The sequence below is a fragment of the Hemitrygon akajei genome, chromosome 7, assembly GCF_048418815.1.
Source record: "Hemitrygon akajei chromosome 7, sHemAka1.3, whole genome shotgun sequence".
In the NCBI taxonomy this organism is placed as follows: domain Eukaryota; kingdom Metazoa; phylum Chordata; class Chondrichthyes; order Myliobatiformes; family Dasyatidae; genus Hemitrygon; species Hemitrygon akajei.
The window spans coordinates 121,117,233-121,137,332 of record NC_133130.1 but is presented as its reverse complement, the minus strand read 5'-3'; the positions used below and the strand labels follow the sequence as shown (position 1 = coordinate 121,137,332).

At 42.3% G+C, this 20,100-nt stretch overlaps 1 protein-coding gene across 6 annotated transcripts in view; it reads right to left on the bottom strand.

Annotated features, from left to right (window-relative positions):
- Nucleotides 1-20,100, bottom strand: part of hic2 (hypermethylated in cancer 2) — a 185,878-nt gene that overhangs the window by 46,300 nt on the left and 119,478 nt on the right. Inside the window, exon 2 of one of the 6 annotated variants that reach the window (XM_073051859.1) lies at nucleotides 12,627-12,716. The exons of the other annotated variants lie outside the window; for them this stretch is intronic. The gene's annotated coding sequence lies outside the window, so the exon portion shown is untranslated. The remainder of the gene's footprint in view (nucleotides 1-12,626; nucleotides 12,717-20,100) is intronic. 6 annotated transcript variants of the gene reach the window in all.

The window sequence follows — 20,100 nt, the reverse complement described above, 5'->3', positions numbered from 1 at the left end:
TGCCAAATTTAACCTATCTAACCCCTCATAATTTTGTACACCTCTATCAAATAAGATTGAAAGAGAAAATTTACAAGGATGTTGCCAGGAGTTGAGTACGTGAGTAATAGGGAACCGTTGAATAGATTAGAATTTTATTTCCCAGAGTTGCAGGAGGATGAGGGAGATTTGAAAGAGAAAGGGTTGAGGGGTATAGACAAGGTAAATGCATGCAGTTTTTCTCCACTGAGGTTAGGACTAGAGGTCATGGGTTAAGGGTGAAAGGTGAAATGTTTAAAGGGAACATGAAGGGAAAATTCTTCAATCAGAGCATGGTGAGAGTGTGGAATGAGCTGCCAGTGAAAGTGGTGCATGCAATTTCAATTTCAACTTCAACATTTAAGAGAAGTTTGGATAAGTAAATGGATGGGACGGTTGTGGAGGATAATGGTCCAGGTGCAGGTTGATGGGATGAAGCATAATAACAATTTAGCATGGACTAGATGGACCAAAGGGTCTGCTTATGTGCTGTAGTTCTCTATAACTATAAAAAATTGCAGCATTCCAACCAACCTCTGAGAATCCTTACACCATGACTACTCCAAAGTGGAGCATCTGGATTATCACTGTGGACCTAGAGTTCATGCATCAGGGGCACATGGAAATTCAGCTGAGACACCAAAACAAAGCACCCTGATAAGGGGTCTCAACCTGAAACTTCGGCTGCCTATTCCTCACCATAGATGCTGCCTGACCTGCTGAGTTCCTCCAGCGTTCTGTGTGTGTGTTAAACATCCAAATGAATGCATTGTCATCATCTATATGTGCCACGTCGTATGACATAATCATTATCTGCCGCATCATATGACATGGTGATCATGGTCTTTGACCAAGTTTGTTCTTGGACAAATTTTTCTACAGAAGTGGTATACCATTGCTTTCTTCTGGGCAAGATGGGTGACCCCCAGCCATTATCAATACTCTTCAGAGATTGTCTGCCTGGCATCAGTGGTCACACAACCAGGACTTGTGATCTGCACCAGCTGCTCATATCACCATCCACCTTCTGCTCCCATAGCTTCAGGTGACCCTGATCAGGAAGGGGGGAGGGGGTAAAGGAGCTAAGCAGGTGCTACACCTTGCCCAAGGCTAGTGGAGGGAAGAAGCGCCTTACACCTCCGTTGGTAGAGATGCATCTCCACTGCCACCCAAAAAAGAGTGCACTCCCATCTTATTATGGCCTGCCAGAGATAAGGCTGAAAGATCTATTCTCTCTGCTCTTCTGGACTGAATGGCGTGAGCAGAGTTCAAGTTCAAGTTAATTGTCATCCAACAGTACACATGTACCCTGCCAAACGACACAATGTTCCTTGTTGACCTGGAGAAGATGGAAGATGCTCCCATCAGTTAGAGAGTCTAGAATGTAAGGGCACAGCCTCAGAATGAAGAGAAGTCCCTTCATAGCTGAGATGAGGAGGAATTTCTTCTGAAACTGGTGAATCTGTGGAATTCATTGCCACTGAGGACTGTGGAGGCCAAGTCACTGGATGTACTTAAGGCAGAGACTGATAGGTTCTTGATTAGTTGGGGGCTTAAGGGTTATGGAAAAAAAGCAAGAGAATGAGACTGAAAATAATCAGTCATGACTGAATTGTGGAGCAAACTATTCTGATCCTATACTATATGAAGTTATTTCTTTCTTAGTCTGTTTGAAACGCATGGAATAACATCCTCTTCCAAAATACTTCAGCAATTTGAGACTTGAAATTATCCCAGCGCAGGATGGCAGAGTGGACGGTATATTTTTTATGTTGAGGGGGACTGACTGGAATTGACAAGGCACTGACTTCATAAGGGATGGCTGTTTACCTGCTCTGTGTAGGTAGAGGGGAATTGGTTCCATTGAATATTAGATCGCTAATTGGTTAATTAGAAGTTACAATATAAAAATGTACTGATAACTACGTTTGGAAAATCTTGAGAACGGGTACGTGCAAAAGTAGTAGTATTAAAGAAGAAAGGAATGGAACATGATCTGACCCTGCAGCAAAAGAAATTGTCATATAGATGGAAAATGATTACATTTTTGGTCTGTGAAAGTCACTCAATTAATCAACACAGACTGCAATAGCACACACTCGGATCATCACTTTTATGGTTGAGTTGTGTTTGATTCAACCATTTGAAAGAGAGACAGGAAGATAGATATACACACACACAGACCATTAGAAAGGTTCTGATCTATTCTGGGCTCAACACATTGATGCAATTATGAAAAAGACATGCCAGTGACTCTAATTTCTTAGAAGATTAGTGAAATTTGGTATGTCACCAAAGACTCTTACAAACTTCTACAGATCTATGGTGGAGAGCATTCTGACTGGTTGCATCACTGTCTGGTACGGAAGTTCAATGCAAGAGGGTGCAGAAGGTTATAGACTCAGCCAGCTGCCTGTGGCAATGAATTCCAGAGATTCACCATTCTCTGGCTAAAGAAATTCCCCCATACGTCCATTCTAAAAGGATGTCTCTCTTCTCTGAGGCTGTATTCTCTGGTCTTAGATTCCCCTACCATAGGAAACATCATCTTCACATCCATCTAACAAGTCCTTTCAACATTCGATAGGTTTCAATGAGATCCACACCCCCCTCCACCCCCATTCATCTGAATTCCAGTGAGTACAGGCCCAGAGCATCAAACACTCCTCATATGATAAGCCTTTCAATCCTGGAATCACTTTCATGAACCTCCTTTGAACCCTCTCCAATTTCCTGACACAGATTTACAAATCACAAGATAAACACAGAACATGGTTGTCATGCTTGCGTCCAAGGGTTAAACTGCACAATTCTTTTGACCCCCTATTGAGGAATTACACCACACGTCAACAGCTCTTCAGGTGCTCTCCCTTCACTGCATCAGTTCCTTCTCACTCCTCCCAATATTCACCCAGATTTATCTGGTGAAGTTTTTTCATTTAAGATCGAAATAATGACTTGGATCTGCTTGGTATTTGGAGGAAGAACCAACATTTTTGGGAGAGGAGATGGGAGCTACCAGCTCACCTTCCTGACTGCAGGACCAACTTTTTCAGACAGAATTTGGGAGGGACCCAGTCTAGAAAGCAAAATGCTGTTGATGATCGAGTCCTACAGAAACATCAACAGATCTGAAATTTTAACATCATTCTTTCATCACTGATACTGCCTGACCTGCCGAGTGTTTGCAGCAATGGATTTGCAGAGAAACTCTATCAAAAATATCACCTGGACCTTGGAACTGAGCATTTTTCCACCAAAGCCAAAATGGCACATATTTGCTTATTTGAACGGATCTTTTCTCAGACACTGGATTAAGTTTCCAGGCTTCCATTTTCTCCCAGGGCCAGGTTCAAGGCTCAAGGTAAGTACGTTTGCAGTGTACAACTAACTCCGAGATTCATCTTGTCCTGATGGTCCAGTTTTGACAGATTAAAGTGAGACATGCAATGCAATAGAAACAGAAGATGCTGGAATAATCTGTTTATTCATCTTCAGCCTGACCTGCTGAGTTCCTCCTGCATTTAGTGTGTATTGCTGGACTAATCAACCATCTGGTCAGTCAGCAGCTGAGTAAAGAATAACAAAGCCATTTCCTTCCATCAGAGCACAGTAAAGTCAGACGAGAGTGCTAGTCACTTTTTTTAAAAAATACAACCTTCTTTGATCAACCTCTGTAATAAACAGGGAATGTAGTTTGCCTTTATATGCTATATGAGAAGCCTGCTAATACATTAAGATTCCTTTCAGACTATACCAGAAGTTCCCAACCATTCTTATGCCAGTGGACCAATACCATTAAGCAAGGGGTTCGTGGACTATACTTTAGTGCAGGGACATCCAGAGGATGTATAAAGGTGCTATATAAATGCATGCTTTTCTTAGAAGGAGTTGAAATTTATTTTCACGGCACTGTAGTAGTTAGCACAACATTTTACAGTAGCAGTGACCCGGGGTCAATTCCCATCACACGGTAGTTTACTGGTTAGCATAACGCTTTACAGTACGAGCGACCTGGGTTCAATTCCCATCACACGGTAGTGCAGTGGTTAGCACAATGCTTTACAGTACCAGTGACCCGGGTTCAATTCCCATTGCACGGTAGTGTAGTGGTTAGCACAACACTTTACTGTACCAGTGACCCGGGTTCAATTCCCATCACACGGTAGTGTAGTGGTTAGCACAACACTTTACAGTACCGGTGACCCGGGTTCAATTCCCATCACACGGTAGTGCAGTGGTTAGCACAATGCTTTACAGTACCAGTGACCCGGGTTCAATTCCCATTGCACGGTAGTGTAGTGGTTAGCACAACACTTTACTGTACCAGTGACCCGGGTTCAATTCCCATCACACGGTAGTGTAGTGGATAGCACAACGCTTTACTGTATTACTGACCTGGGTTGAATTCCTGTTGCTGCCTAATAGGAATCTGTATATTCTCCCCATGTCTCTGCAGTTTGCTCCGGGTGCTCTGGTTTCCTTCCACGATCCAAAGACGTACCGGTTGGTAGTTTAATTGGTCATTGTATATTGTCCTGAGATTAGGCTGGGGTTAACTCAGTGCATTGGTCAGCGGTGAGGCTTGAATGGCCAGAAGGGCCTTTTCTGCTCTATCTCTCAATAAATATCAAGAACACGAGATGAAGAGTCCTTGAAAGTGAGTCAATAGGATGTAGGAACATTTCAATGATGGGGCAAGTGAAGTTGAGTGAAGTTATCTGCTTTCATTCAACAGCCTGATGGTTGAAGGGTAATAACTGTTCCTGAACCTGTTGGAATGATTCCTAGGTGGTGGGGGTCCCTGATGATGGTTGCTGCTTTCCTGTGGCATCATTTCATATAGATGTTCTCAGTGTTGGGGAGGGCTTTACCCATGACAGACTGGGCCGTATCCACTACTGTCTGTACGATTTTCCATTCAAGGGCATTGCTTTGGTTGTGTAGAACATTTGCTTCCAAAAATATTCTTGATTGCTCACTTTGGGAACCCAGAGGAAATGAAAGGTGCTATATCAATGCAAGCTTTTCTCAGAACAAGTAGAAACTTTGTGGTTTCTCAGGTTCTCTGAAATCGTCCACAATTGGATTTTATGTTATATCTCAACAAAGCAGCACAAGGAGAGTTTGCTCCGAAAGCTCACAAATAATCTATATTAAAGAAAGCTTTCCCAGCATATTAGATAAAACAGTAACACTACATTCTGATCAACATTGGGACAAGCAGCTGAATAACGTAATTGCTTGGCTACAACTTTCGCTCCTTTCCTGAGATAATCCACTTCACCAATGCCAAGGAAGTCAAACTGACCATTTGCATTAAAACCCACAAGCCACAAATCTGCACGATCTTGTTTAAATGATTTTTCCAGGCAAAGCTGGCATGAGAGAGAACATTCACGAGATCTGTACTGATGAGCAATACACGAAGAACCTGGCAGCATCTCAAATGGATTAATGAACAGAAATAGACTTGTCGCTCCTGGACATACAAATCATTCACACCTCAGGACAAAGACTGACTAACAGCACTCTTCTCTTCCAAAGCCAGTCACGGGGATGAAGACAATGTCCCACGTGACATCCACTGAGAGTAAAAGCTGCTGATAGACTTCCGCTACCAGTGAATGCTTTTGCCAGAATCTCCAAGCACAACAGAAGGAAGTACCGTAGATTCCGGATTTTAAGCCGCTACTTTTTTCCCACATTTTGAACAGCTTTGAACTCTGCGGCCTTTAATACGGTGCGGCTAATGCATTATTTTTTTTCATGCCGCCAAAAACATTTTGCCTCGTAACAGTAGACCAATAAAATTGATGAGTAGTTCACAGAGGTCCAATGAAATTGTACGATAAATCAAGCGCACTTTCACAATTAAATTATTGTAAATCAGTCATTTGTACTCACCCTCATCAACATGGAAAACACTCGAAGAAAAGCATTGTGCTGCCTTTATGGCAGTTATTTAGTTTATAATATTTTCGCTTAGTAATTCATTTTCTAGTTAAAGTTAGAAGAGTTTTAACTATATTTGTTTTCTGTACTACATCGCGGGATGCTATGACGTCACACCCGGTTTCGCCGCGTCTTGTGGGAAAAATACCGGTTTGCGATAAACGGGAAGGCGGGGGGCGAGCGGCGGAGCCAAAACGCTGCTTTTAAGTTAAAGGCGATCAATAACTTTTCCTGGTAGGCTGCAGTATATATATTTTTTACCAGTCGTTAGGAGATATTGGAATGTTGTTCAGTAAAAAAGTATACGCAACGTATATTTAAAAGTAGCCGCGTTACAGGCACGGTTCGAAAAAAAGCATTTGCAATATGTATTTGTTTATGTTACCATATGGATTTAATTAAAAGTTAAAAAATCCTCACGTGTAATATCTTTCTGTGTAAATATCTCATATTACAACGTGGGACACCTGCGGCCAAAAATCCGGTGCGGCCTGTACAAGTAAAAAATTGATTTTCTTTCTAAAATTAGAGCCAGCGGCTTTTAATCAGGTGCGCTCTGTAGTCCGGAATCTACGGTACTTGTCTTGGCATAGCATGCAAACATTGACATACAGTTATGTGCAAAAGCTGTAGGCACACATTTATAGCTCGGGAGACTAAAGACTTTTGCACAGTACTGTAGTAATTTGATGTATTACACTGTATTGCTTGTGCAAAAAAAAAACAAACTTCATACCTATGTGAGTGATGATAAACCTGATTCTGAAATGAGTCTCTATTGTGGACTGAGAGTGGGAAGGGGTCAGGGAGAGGAATCGTGGTTGGGAAAAGGAGAAGGGAGATGGGAGGGAGCAGGAAGCACCAGAGAAACATTCTGTAATGATCAATAAACCAACTGCTTGGAATCAAGTAACCTTAAGGTTGGGTGTGTCTGCACCCGTGCCATTTCCCCACCCACCTTGGCACTCCTTCTCTGCCACCTGTCCCACACTCCTCCCTAAGGCGTTCCAACCTCACCATTCCCAAGATCCTTAGCCCCTGCTAGATTTAGAAACTCACTCTCCGCTCCACTTTCACAAATACAGTATTGTACGCTGTAGACGTGCAGTTATGGATCAGGTCTAGCAACCTTGAACTCACTGGTACAAATCTTACCAAGGCTACACAGTGAAAATCTAAACAAATAAACACAGCAATTTGTGGGTTTGCAGGGAACAAAAAATACTGTTTTCTGAAGCCCAAAATACCTCGGACGTTCTTCAAGGAAAAGAGATTACTGCTGTGGCTTTGGCCTTTGTGTGGCCCATGGTGATCCTTACCTCCCCAGGCCAGGCAACAAGTACCCATTTGGTGGTGTTGCGACACCTCAAAGTCAAAGTCAATTTATTATCAACGTATATACATGTCAACATATGACTAACACAAGAAAATCTGCAGATGCTGGAAATCCAAAGCAACACACACAAAATGCTGGAGTCAGGCAATATCTATGAGGAAGAGCAAACAGTCGAATTTCGGGCCGAGACCCTTCTTCAGGACTGAGATATTTTTGGGATTTCGGGATCAAATGAAAAGTGGAAGAGGTAAAAGGGTCAAAGTTGTGAAGTGGATGAGGTAAAAGGGTCAGAGATGGTAGCAATTAGTAATAGAGAAGGCCAAATACGTGGTTCAAAACAGAAGCCAGGGAAGTGATGGGGGAAATTCAGGAAGGGGAAGAGGAGGGAAATCTCACACCTGTTGTCATCAAGGGGGTCAGCAGTGGAAAGTGTGAGCTGCTGCAAGTTCTGGGTGTCAACAACTCAGTGGATTTATCCTGGGCCCAACATATTGATGCAATGACAGAGAAGGTACCTCAGGCTTCATTAGGAGTCTGAGGAACTAGATGTTAAATGTCTATTTATGAAACTATGTTCCAAAGTTTCCACTTTGAATCTGAGCTCTAATAACAACGGCAACAAAAATTTTGCATCCAGAATGCCTTTGCGTGTATCTTATGGATTTTTGGGCTGCTGATCATGAAAATCACCATGAAATTTCCCTATCATGCACCATTAAAAAAAATAACCGGTATTTGTTATTTGAATTCATAATTCTAGTTAGATTTACTGATGCCAAGATTAAGGAAGGCATACTTATTGGTCCTCAAATCAAAGAATACAAAGAACTTCTAGTGGGACCAGAGAAAATCACATGGAAGGCATTCAAGGATGTTACTGAAAATTTTCTTGGCAACTACAGAGCATCAAACTACGTGCAGCTGGTTGATTGAAAACCATGAAGTGCAACATGTCACTAAGGATTCATATTCTACATTCCCATTTAGACTGCTTCCCTGCAAATCTTGGCGCTGTCAGCAATGATCATGGTGAAAGTTTTCACCAGGACATTGTGGTCATGGGTAAATAGTATCAGGGCAACTAGAATTTATCAATGTTGGCTGATTATCGTTGGACACTTAAATGAGAAACTTTAGATGTTGAGTACAAAAGAAAATCAACAACAAAACATTTTCAGCTGAGTTGAACTATTGCAAAGCATCAGCACCATCATGCAATTAAATGCATTATATTCAATAAAGGCTAACTTCTTGCTTCTCCAAATTCTTATGTGATACAAGTAGTCTGAAATCATATTTGTGTTCAGCTTCAAGCGACCTGTCATTATCAAAGAACAATTCTGAGGAAGCAACACTTTTGAAAAAATTTGTTGTCGAGAGTAATAAATAGTATTCAATATTTCAACAGAACATAGAACACAGACCAACACAGCACAGGAGCAGGTCCTCAGACAACAATAATGTGCTGAACCAATCAATTAATAATTAACCGGCAAACTAGACTAATCTCTTCTACTTGCACAATATCCATCTCCTTCCATTTCCCTCGCATTCGTCTGTCTATTGAAATGTCTCTTAAAATTCCTTACTGATTCTGTCTCTATCAGCACCCCAGGCAGCACATTCCTAGTGCTTAGCACTCTGTGTCAAAAAACTTGCCCCTCACATCTCCTTTTTATTAACCCCCCCCGCCCCCCCATCTCACCTTAAATTCAGTGGTGTGCAGAAGATGTACAACACATCAAACCCTGAGTAGATAGGCTACAGTAGCAGAAGTCCACACCGGGTTCCATTGCTGTACCTAATAAAGAGGCCTCTGAGTGTATATACACTTTGATAATAAATTATACTTTAATTTGCTGAATTATGTGACAAAAGTAGTGCAGTGGGGGAAAACTGGAGAGTTTCAAAAAAATATTCCAAAAAATCAACTCTTTATTCCTCACCATAGATGCTGCCTGACCCGCTGAGTTCCTCCAGCATTCTGTATGTGTTACTCTGGATTTCCAGCATCTGCAGAATTTCTTCTGTTTATAAATTGGAAAATCAACCTATTTTAGTGGTTAGTGTAAAATTATTGCAGCTTGGGACATTGGATTTAGGAGTTCAGTCCCAGCGTCCTCTGTAAGGAGTTTGTACATCCTCCTTGTGGAATGCATGGGTTTTCTCCGGGTGATCCTCTTTCCTCCAACAGTCCAAAGACGTGAAAATCTGCAGATGCTGGAAAGCCAAAATAACACAAACAAAATGCTGAAGGAACTCAGCAAATCAGGCAGTATCTATGGAAATGAATAAACAGTCGACGTTTCGGGCCGAGACCCTTCATCAGGACTGGAAAGGAAGGGGAGAAGTCAGTGTAAAATGGTGGAGGGAGAAGAGGAAGAAGTACAAGGTGAAGAGCTAGTTAGTAGGTTAAAATGATCATTGTAAATTTTCTCATGATTAGGCCTGGATTAAATTGGGGATTACTGGGCGGTGCTGATCGAAGCACTGGATGGGCCTATCCTGCGCTGTCTCAATAAATAAACATCATAGACGGAACTGTCTCCATTAGTCCGTAGGTTTTCTTCAGTTATATACCTGATGCCTGCATTTGGGAACTAACTCAAAATCTGGATCAAATCAATGCCACTAAACTACATAAACTATAAAGCACTGCTTACACTTTGAGAGCTATCAGATTTTAATCCAAGTAATCCAAATGAGAAGTTTACTTGGTGTTTTACATTGAGTTATCCAAACCGAAAACTACCACATAAACTAGCAGACTGATAAATGTGTAAAATTCCTCTCTGAAAGGAAAAAGAATGCAGCACAAATCTTCTCCTGGATTGGGGCGACATTATTCGTCATTTTCATGGTGAGGTAGCTGGCATGGCGTAACGCCTTTTCACATGTTACAACTAAACTGCAAGCTTTGAATTACAGGAATTATTTAATCTGCCTCTGTAACACTTCACAATCACAAGCCAGATGGCTTATGACACTCCGATAAATGTTACTTCCTTCCACTCGCCTTCTATCGAGCCCAGAATCCAGAAAATTCCGCAGGTCAGGAAGGGGCAACATAGAAAATGTTTGAGGAGTTCAGTCAAGGAGGGGAGCATCTCTGGAGGTTCCTGACTTATTGGGTTCCTCCAGCTTTTTGTTTGTGATGCTCCGGATTCTAGCATCTGTAGTTTCTTCTGACCCCAAGTCAGGAAGGATGTCCAGAGAGACAGACGTCAGAGGCCCTTAGTAAAAAATGGGGAACAATTCAGATTCAGATTCAGTTTATTGTCATTTAGAAACCACAAATGCAATGCAGTTTAAAAATGAGACAACGTTCCTCCAGAATGATATCACAAAAGCATGTGACAAAACAGACTACACCAGAAAATCCACATAACGTTTGGCAATCCCCAATCCAGAGTCCGGAGAGGCTGCTGCGTATTAATATCACGCTATCATCTTAGCGCGTTCCCCGGAAAGGAGCTCCAAATCCACCATTCAAAACAAGACCAAAAACTAAAGCTACAAGACCTGCACAAAACTTACAACATATAGTTACAACAGTGCAAACAATAGCATAATTGATAAAAAAACAGACCATGGGCACAGTAAAAATAGTCCAAAGATGTTAAAGGACTATAAGTTCAAAAGAAATCACCACACAGTTTCCACAAGCCCCCAGGGTCCCAACAGACTCGCCATCTCACGCCAGCGGCAGAAGAGAATATCCCCGCTATGGACTTCCACGGCGCCACCCAACTCAGCCTTGCAGACGCAGCACACAATGAAAGCTCCGTCGAACCCAGCCTCATAGACGCAGCACACAACCAAAGCAACCTGACCGCAGCGGACTCCGAGTCCGTCGAACCTCCGAGTCAACGACCATCCCCTCCGGCACAGCTTCTCCGAGCACCATCCTCTGCCGAGCCCCACCAATTGCCATCGGCAATGCAACCCCGAGGACTGGGGGCCTGTTCTTCCCAGCAGAGTCCCGGACCTCACAGCAGCAGCAGCAACGAAGAAGGTCTTCCTGGAGATTTCCCAATGTTCCTCCATGCTCCCACGTCCATTTTCAATCGATTATGATTGCACATGGCACCCCACTTCACAAATAACAGATAATCAGCTCCGGAGTGGCCGCTGCAAGCTGCGTCGCGCCGCCATCTTGGATCTTGGATCTTGGATCACAAGTTTTTTCCAGCAACGGCAGTCTTATCTCAACAAGTTAGTCAAAATAAGAATCTCAAAGCCTGAAAGCATGTATCACCAGGATCAAGAAACAATAACTATAGAACAGAGATCACACAACATCTATGAAGAGGAATAAACAGCCACCGTTTCAGGCTGAGACCCTTTTTCACAACTTTGTCTTGGACTGATATGTTGACTGTTTATTACCCTCCATAGATTCTGCCTAACCTGTAGAATACCTCCAGCATTTGAAAAATCTCTTGTGTTTCTATTGAACTGACCTCTTGCACAACAAAATCAAGTCAAGTCACTTTTTATTGTCATTTCAACCATAACTGCTGGTACAGTACACAGTAAAAACGAGACAGTGTTTTTCAGGACCATGGTGCTACATGAAACAGTACAAAAACTACACTGAACTACGTAAAAACACAGGAAAAAAACCTACACTAGACTACAGACCTACCCAGGACTGCATAAAGTACACAAAACAGTGCAGGCATTACAATAAATAATAAACAAGACAATAGGCACAGTAGATGGCAGTAAGTTGGTGTCAGTCCAGGCTTTGGGTATTGAGGAGTCTGATGGCTTGGGGGAAGAAACAGTTACATAGTCTGGTCGTGAGAGCCCAAATGCTTCGGTGCCTTTTCCCAGACGGCAGGAGGGAGAAGAGTTTGTATGAGGGGTGCGTGGGGTCCTTCATAATGCTGAATTATCATGAAATCTTTCAGTCTACAGAACTGTGCGAAAGTCTTAGGCACACAGACACACTTGGTACCTAAGACTTTTGCATGGTACTATAGTAATTTTATGTATTGCACTGTATTGCTGCCACAAAAAAAATTTTCATGACATATGTGAGTGATGATAAACCTGATTCTGACATGGGTCTCTACTGTGGACTGAGAATGTGAAGGGGGCAGGGAGAGGGGAATCATAAGACCATAGGATATAGGAGCAGAATTAGGCCACTTGGTCCATCGAAGCCTGCTCCATCATTTCATAATGGGTGATTATGAAATCCCATATGAAATCAGCCCCAATCTCCTGCCTTTTCCCCATATCCCAAACACAGTTTGTGGGAATGAATTCCAGCGATTCACCACCTCCGGCCAGAGAAATTCCTCCTCACCTCCATTTTAAGGACACCACTTTATTCTGACACCAAAATTGAACTCCAAACTCCCGAACGACCCCAACTGTAATACATTGTCGTGGTGAGCTACGAGACAGAAGGGTGAGTTAAAAATCAATACAATATCCTGGGCTGAAAGGCCTGTAATCAGAATCAGGTTTAATATCACCAGCAAATGTCATGAAATTTGTTATCTTTGTGGCAGCAGTACAATGGAATACATAAAAATAGAGAAAAAAAAGCCTCTGACAGTCAGAGGTTTTTTTCCCAGGGCTGAAATGGCTGAGGGCACAGTTTTAAGGTGCCTGGAAGTAGGTACAGAGAGGGTCAGGGGTAAGTTTTTTTTTTACGCAGAGAGTGGTGAGTGTATGGAATAGGCTGCTGGTGATGACAGTGAAGGCAATATGATAGAGTCTTTTAAGAGACTCATGGAGCTTAGAAAAATAGAGGGCTGTGGGTAACCCTAAGTAATTTCTAAAGTAAGGGCATGTTTGGCACAGCTTTGTGAGCCAAACGGCCTGTATTGTGCTGTAGGTTTTCTATGTTTCTAAAACTGTGAATTACAGTAAATATATATAAATTAAATTAATAGAGCAAAAGGAGAGGGAAAAAAAGGCGAAATAGTGTTCATGAGTTCAATGTCCATTCAGAAATCAGATGACAGTGAGAAAGAAGCTGTTTCTGAATTGCTGAGTGTGTGCCTTTCTATGTCACCTGTTCTACATTCTAATAATTAGCAGCCAGGCTGAAATTCTTGGCTTTCTTGACTACAATACTGGGACAGATTGGTGAGAGCCTTCCCATTTTCATTTCATAAGTTCTCATCTCCAGTACCCATTTGCCATATTTTAGCAAAAGCCCATCAAAACATCTCTACCAGATTAAACCCACTTTGCCCAGTCCCTCTCTGCAACTGTGATCATATCCACAATTGCACCTTTGAGTTGCATCACAACACTTTATAGATGATAAAACTCTCTGCTGTTATAAGAGGAATGTGGGCAAAAGGAAGAGCTAATGTGATCAGAGTCAATCCCACCAATTCCAAGTCCAATGACACAGTGGATTCATTTTACTTGGGCTGTGTGGTGGACGGAGTGTTTACTGGGGCACTCAGCATGCTTTGTGAATAATTATGCAGAATTTATCCCGGTTACATGCTCAGTGGTCACTTTGCTACCTCCTATACCTAATATAGTGGCTACTGAGTGTATGTTCATGGTCTTCTGCTGCTGCAGCTCATCCACTTCAAGGTTCAACACGTTGTGCATTCAGAGATGCTCTTTTGCACACCACTGTTGTAACGCGTAGCTATTTGAGTTACTGTCACCTTCCTGTCAGCTTGAACCAGCCTGGCCATTCCTTTCTACCTGCTCTCATTACCAAAGCACTTTTGCCCACAGAACTGCCACTCACTGGATGTTTTATTTAGTTTTTGCACCACCCTCTGTAAACTCAAACAACAAATTTCACGAAATATGCCTGCGATACTAAACCTGATTCTGATCCTGAACTCTAGAGACAGTTGAGCTTGAAAATCCCAGGAGATCAGTAGTTTCTAACACATTCAAACCACCCAATCTGGCACCAGTAATCACTCCAAGGTCATTCAACAGGACATGTCCACTCTGACTGTCAAATCATGGAGGAACCTTCACAAATTCCCACAAGCCCCGACAACCCTACTATTTCAATCTCTGAGGTTGGCATGAGAGCATCCTTCAGGAGGATGAATCCATAAGAAGTATCCAGCCCATACGGTGTGTACTGGGCCAAGTACTGATATGCTAAACCAGCTGGCTGGACTGTTCACTGATTTCTTCAACCTCTCACTTTAGCAGTCTGAGGTAGCCACTTGCATCAGACCGGCTTCAATTATACCGGTGCACAAGAAGAACCTGGTGAGCTGCCTCAATTACTATTATCCGGTAGCCATTACATGCACAGTGATGAAGTGTTTTGAGAGGTTGGTGATGGAAGATATCAACTCCTGCCTGAGGAGTGACTTAGATCCATTCCAATTTGCCTAGCAGAGCAACAGGTCCACAGTAGATGCGATTTCATAGGTTCCTCACTAACCCTGAACCATCTGGACAACAAAGATGCATATATCAGGATGATCTTTATTGACCAGCTTACCATTCAATAACATCATCCCCTCAAAACCAATCAATAAGCTTCAATACCTTGCCCTCAATACAACCTTGTGCAATTAGATCCTCAATTTCCTCACATGTAACCCCAGATTGGATTGGCAGCAACATCTCCTCCATGATTTTCATCAGCACAGGTGCACCACATGGCTGTGTGCTTAGCCCCCTGCACTATACACTTTAGACTGTGAGGCTAAGCATAGCTCCAATGCCCACATTCAAGTTTGCTGATGACACCATTATCATTGGCCAAATCAAAGGTGGTAATACATCAGTACATAGGAGGGAGAATGAAAATCTGGCTGAAGGGTGTCCCAATAAACTCTCACTCAACAGTAACACAGAGAGCTGATTACTGACTATAGGAGGAGGAAGCTGGAGGTCCATGAGCCAGCACTCATCGGGGATCAGAGGTGAAGAGGGTCAGTAACATTTCAGAGGATCTGTCCTGGGCCAGCACATACGTGTAATTTCAAAAAAGGCTGGGGAGCACCTCTACTTTCTCATACCATAAGGTATAGGAGCAGAATTAGGACATTTAGCCCATCAAGATTTCTCCACCATTTCAACATGGCTGATCCAGTTTTTCTCTCCTGCCTTCTCCCTGTATCCCTTCATGCCCTGACCAATCAAGAATCTGTCAACCTCTGCCTTAAATATTCCTCCACAGCTGCCTGTGGCAAAAAATTTCAGAGATTCACTGCTCACAAGCTAAAGAAATTCCTCATCATCTCTGTTCTAAAAGGACACCGCTCTATTCTAAGGCTCTGTCCTCTAGTCTAAGCCTCTCCTATCATAGGAAACACCCTCCCCACATCCACTCATCAAGGCCTTTCACCATTTGATAGGTTGCAATGAGGTCTTCGGAATTCTAGTGAATATAGACCCAAAGCCATCAAACACTCCTCATATGACAAGCCTTTCAATCCTGGAATCATTTTCGTGAACCTCCATTGAACTCTCTCCAGTTTCAGCACATTCTTTCTAAGGGGTCCAAAACTGCTCACAATACTCCAAATAAGGTCTCACCAGTGCTTTATATAGTCTCAACACTACATCCTTGCTTTTATATTCTAGTCCTCTGGAAATGAATGCTGACATCACATTTGCCCTTCCACACCACAGACTCAGAAAGTGCAAATTAACCTTTAGGGAGTCCAGCACAAGGATTCCCAAATCCCTTTGCACTTCAATTTTTTGTATTTTCTCTCCATTTAGAAAATAGTCAACCCTTTCATATCTTTTACCAAAATGCATGACCATACACTTCCTGACACTACAGTGGCATGCAAAAGTTTGGGCACCACTGGTCAAGATTTCTGTCACAGTGAGTAAGCGAGTAAAAGCAAGTAAGAGATGACCTGATTTCCAAAAGGCATAAAGTTAAAGATGACACATTTCTTTAACAATTTAACAAAATTACTTTTTTATTTCCATCTTTTACAGTTTCAAAATAACAAAAAAGGAAAAGGGCCCGAAGCAAAGGTTTGGGCACCCTGCATGGTCAGTACTTAGTAACACCCCCTTTGGCAAGTATCACAGCTTGTAAACGCTTTCTGTAGCCAGCTACGAGTCTTTCAATTGTTATTTGGGGGATTTTCACCTATTCTTCCCTGCAAAAAGCTTCTAGCTCTGTGAGATTCTTGGGCCATCTTGCATGCACTGCTCTTTTGAGGTCTATCCACAGATTTTCAATGATGTTTAGCTCGGGGGACTGTGAGGGCCATGGCAAAACCTTCAGCGTGTGCCTCTTGAGGTAGTCCATTTTGGATTTTGAGATGTGTTTAGGATCATTATCCTGTTGTAGAAGCCACCCTCCTTTCATTTTCAGCTTTTTTACAGACGGTGTGATGTTTGCTTCCAGAATTTGCTATTTAATTGAATTCATTCTTCCCTTTACCAGTGAAATGTTCCCCGTACCACTGGCTGCAACACAAGCCCAAAGCATGATCGATCCACCCTGTGCTTAACAGTTGCAGAGGTGTTCTTTTCATGAAATTCTGCACTGTTTTTTCTCCAAACATACCTTTGCTCACTGTGGTCAAAAAGTTCTATTTTAACTTCTTCAGTCCCCAGGACTTGTTTCCAAAATGCATCAGGCTTGTTTACATGTTCCTTTGCAAACTTCTGGCACTGAATTTTGTGGTGACGGCGCAGGGAAGGTTTTCTTCTGATGATTCTTCCATGAAGGTCATTTTTGTGCAGGTGTCGTTGCACAGTAAAACAGTGCACCACCACTCCAGAGTCTGCTAAATCTTCCTGAAGATCTTTTGCAGTCAAACGGGGGTTTTGATTTGCCTTTCTAGCAATCCTACAAGCAGTTCTCTCGGAAAGTTTTCTTGGTCTTCCAGACCTCAACTTGACCTCCACCGTTCCTGTTAACTGCCATTTCTTAATTACATTACAAACTGCAGAAATGGCTACCTGAAAACACTTTGCTATCTTCTTATAGTCTTCTCCTGCTTTGTGGGCATCATTTATTTTAATTTTCAGAGTGCTAGGCAGCCGCTTAGAGGAGCCCATGGCTGCTGATTGTTGGGACAAGGTTTGAGGGTATGTATAAAGCGTTGAAATTCGCATCACCTGGCCTTTCCTAACAATGACTGTGAACAAGCCATAGCCCTAACAAGCTAATTAAGGTCTGAGACCTTTGTAAGAGTTACCTGAGAGCTCAAATCTCTTGGGGTATCCAAACTTTTGCATGGCGCTCCTTTCCTTTTTCTCACTCTAAAATTGTACAAAGCAAAAATAATACACTAATCTTGCTTAAAATGTTGAAAAGAATATTTCATCTTTAACCTTATGACTTCTGGAGATCAGTTCATCTTCTGCTCACTTAACTATTCACAGTAACAGAAATTTAGACTGGGATGCCCAAACTTTTGTATGCCACTGTATATTCCATCTGCCATTTCTTTGCCCATTCTCCTAATCTATCTACGGTAAGTCCTTCTGTAGCCTTTCTACTTGCTCGAAACTACCTGCTGATCTACCTATCTTCATGTTGTCTACAAACGTTGCAACAAAGCCATCAATTCCATCATCCAAATCATTGACGTATAATGTAAATGAATCGGTCCCAACATAGACCTCTGTGGAACACCACTAGTCTCCGGCAGCCAGTCAGTAAAGGCTCCCTTTATTTCCACTCCTTGCCTCCTTCCAATCAGCCACTGTATTATCTATGCTAGGATCATTCCAGTAATACCATGGGCTTGTAGCCTCATGTGTAGCATGTAGCACCTTGTCAAAATCCAAGTACACAACATCAACTGATTCTCGTTTGGCTATCTGCTTGTTATTTCTTCAAAGAATTCTAACAGATCTGTCAGGCAAGATTTTCCCTTAAGGAAACCATGCTGACCATGTTTGTGAGGATTCAACATGTCCTCTAAAGCTTTGAGAAACTTGGTGGAGAGTAGATTGACTGGTTGCATCACAGCCTGGTATATACCCAACAACACCCTTGAACAGAAAATCCTACAAAAAGTAGTGGATACAGTCAGCCCATCATAGGTGAAGCCCTCCCCACCATTGAGCACATCTGCTAGGAGCAGTAGCACAGGAAAGAAAGATCCATCATGTAGGACCCCTAACACCAAGGTCATGCTCTTTTCTTGCTGCTGCCAACAGGAAGGAGGTTCAGGAGTCTCAGGCATCACATCACCAGGTTCAGGAACAGTTATTATCCTTCAGCCACCAGTCTGAACTGTACCTACAAGCTATGGACTCACCTTTCAGGACTTAACAACTCATGTTCTCAATATTTATTATGGACTTGTTATTATTACTATTATTTTCATTTTTTTTATTGCATTTGCACAATTGTTTGTCTTTTGCAGATTGGTTGTTTGGCTGTCTGTGTTTGCAGATTTTCATTGATTCTATTGAGTTTCTTTGTTTTTATTGTGAATTCCCACAAGAAAATGAATCTCAGGGTAGTATATGATGACATATATAGTCCCATGCACAAATCTTAGGCACATATACTGTATATAGTTCGGGCATTTAAGACTTTTGCACAGTACCATAGTAATTTTATATATTGCACTGTACTGCTGCAAAAAAAACTAAATTTCATGACATGAGAGTGATAATAAACCTGATTCTGATATGGGTCTCTATTATGGACTGAGAGTGGGAAGGAGGAAGGGAGAGGGGAATCATGGTTGCGGAAAGGGGAAGTGGGGAGTGAAGCAACAGAGAGACATTCTGTAATGATCAATAAACCAATTGTTTGGATTCAAATGACCTTGTCTGGTGTCTCAGGACTGGGTGTGTCTGCAGCCACACGACACCCTGCCCCAACAAACACTCCTTCTCTGCCACCTGTCCCACACCCCTCCCGCGTCGCTCCACCCCCGCCTTTCCCAACATCCTTTGCTCTTGTCAGATTTATAAACTTGCTCTCCATTTCACATTGACAAATACAATACCGTGCAAAAGTCTTAGACACACAAGCGATATACATGAGTGCCTAAGACTTTTGCACAGGCCTGTACGTACTTAGATAATAAATTTTCTTTGAACATTGAACACTTAGATCACATTTTTTCCCCATTCTGATATTTGGCCTGAACAACAACTGAACCCCTTGACCACGTCCATAAGACCTTAAGATATAGAAACAGAATTAGGCCATTTGGCCCATCAGGTCTGCATGTTTTTATGCATTGAGTTGCTGCCACGTGATTGGCTGATTAAATATTTGCAGTAACAAGCAGGTGTACCTAATAAAGCTGCCACTGAGTAGATTCAATGTAGCCAGTATCAGCCACATCCATGGTAAAGATTGGAAGAACTTTGTTAGATTCAAAACCATTGGAGTCCTGTTCCCTTGGTTTAATATTCAATTTAAAAACTGAACTTTAAACCGGTGGAACAGGGCAAAAGTGCTTTGTAAATTGTAAACTAATTTTAAATATAAAGAAAGTCTACAGATGTTGGAATTCCAAAGCAACACACTCAAGATGCTGAGGTCAGGCAGCATCTATGGAAGTGAATACAGTCGATGTTCCAGCATGAGGCTCTTCATTGGGACAGGAAAGGAATGGGAGAAGTCAGAATAAGAAGGTGGGCAGAGGGGAGGAAAAAGTACAAGGTGAAACCAGGAGAGGTGCTGGGAGACAAAACGGTGCAAGGCCAAAATTAGGTAGATTGTAACATCCTAGAGTCCATCTTACCACACTCAGGAAACTTTCAATAGACTTATAACAGTGGTGTAGAATCAGTCCATGAGTCTATTCCCACAGATACAGACCTGCTCGGTCTTTCCCAAATGTCTCTTACCATTTTAAAATTCCAGAGTCTGCTGTTCT